Source organism: Nannospalax galili, unplaced genomic scaffold, assembly GCF_000622305.1.
Source record: "Nannospalax galili isolate Female #2095 unplaced genomic scaffold, S.galili_v1.0 Scaffold33625, whole genome shotgun sequence".
NCBI classification, from domain to species: domain Eukaryota; kingdom Metazoa; phylum Chordata; class Mammalia; order Rodentia; family Spalacidae; genus Nannospalax; species Nannospalax galili.
In genome coordinates this window covers 1-1,618 of record NW_008352054.1, presented here as the reverse complement: position 1 = coordinate 1,618, position 1,618 = coordinate 1, and the positions used below count along the sequence as shown (strand labels likewise).

The 1,618-nt window shown below is 38.1% G+C and overlaps 1 pseudogene; it reads left to right on the top strand.

The window, feature by feature from the left end:
* The first annotated feature begins 244 nt into the window (after positions 1–244).
* On the top strand, positions 245–1,205 carry LOC108491597 (annotated as a pseudogene).
* The last annotated feature ends 413 nt before the right edge of the window (positions 1,206–1,618 follow it).

Here is a 1,618-nt window from a genome sequence, read left to right as displayed (position 1 = left end):
GAAATTTTTGAGTTCATAATCACATTCCATTGGCATGATTTTAAAATAATATTTAAGAATGTGACTAGAACCATCCAAACTTGCATCATTGAGTAGTAATTCCATTGTTCAAACATAGTTATTCCTGTCTTGATATGGGAATTGTTAAGTGGATCTGCCTATTTCATTTTGTTGTCTGAAGAGAGACAACCATTTTCCGTGTTTTATTTTCAGTACTGGTCTTCAGATCTCACTAAAAGGAGACATGTTTCTAAGAGAAATAAATATAGCTTCTGAGGCCACATTTGCCCTCTTGGGTTTCTCAGACAGCCCAGACCTGACAGTGCCTCTCTTCTTGATATTTCTGGCAATCTACAGCTTCAGTGCGCTAGGAAAGCTTGGGATGATTCTGATCATCAAGATTAACCCCAAACTTCACACTCCTAAGTACCTTTTCCTCAGCCATCTCTCATTTGCTGATTTATGCTATTCATCCACAATTGTTCCCAAGATGCTGGTGAATTAGTTTCAGAAGACAGGACCATTTCATTTTCAGGGTGCATGGGGCAGTTCTTTTTCTTTTGCCCATTCATAGTGACTGAACTAATTCCGTTTGCTGTGATGGCCTATGACTGCTTCATGGCTGCCTGCAGCCCTCTTCTCTACACAGTGGTCATGTCCCAGAAGCTTTGTATTCTGTTGGTGTTTGGACCCTATGTATGGGGAGTAATCTGTTCCTTAACACTTACCTGTTCCACTTTAAAGTGGTGTTTTTGAGTTTCAACACAATCAGTCACTTCTGTATGCTATCCTCTCTGATTTCACTTTTTTCCCTGATTCTCATCTCAGCCAGGTGCTGCATTTTACTGTTGCACTTTCAATGAGATCAGCATGTTGCTCATGATCCTTACATCCTACTTGTTTATTATTGTCACTGCCCAGAAAATGCATTAGGCCAGTGGGCACCGCAATGCCTTCTCCACCCGTGAGTCCCACCTTACCACCATCACCATCTTTCTTGGCACCATTCTGTTCTTCTACAGGCTGCCCAAATCCAAGAACTCCAGAAACAATGTCAAAGTGGTCTCTGTATTTTACACAGTCGACATCCACATTCTGAACCCCCGATCTACACTTTGGGGAATAAGGATGTCAAGGATACAGTCAGCAAAATAATGAACATAAAGCATATTTCTCAGTGTCTCTTAGACTTAATATACATTTAATTTTGTCATTGTGAAACATGTTTGTTTTGGAATGAATGAACTATGCATTAATAACTCATTTTAAATTGCTTTGGAGTTTTCAAAATAGAGAAAATGTTTTCCAATGCAGTGAATATGTTTAAGTCCAAGAGGAGATATTAAGAGGCCCTGTACAGTCCACTAAAGATTGGTTAACTCTTACTTGAGACTTTCTGTATAATTTGTAATATACATTAGCTCATGAATTCATTATGTGGAGTGCATGAAAACCCACACAATGTTTCTGATATATCTTGTATACATAGCATAAGTCTATGTCACCTGCAAAAGATTTATCCCTTTTTGCTCACAGGGATCAAGTGCTAAAATATTACCATTTTTAGATTGTGAATTTAATTATATAAATGGTAGTTAGGGAAAGATTTTTCCATTTT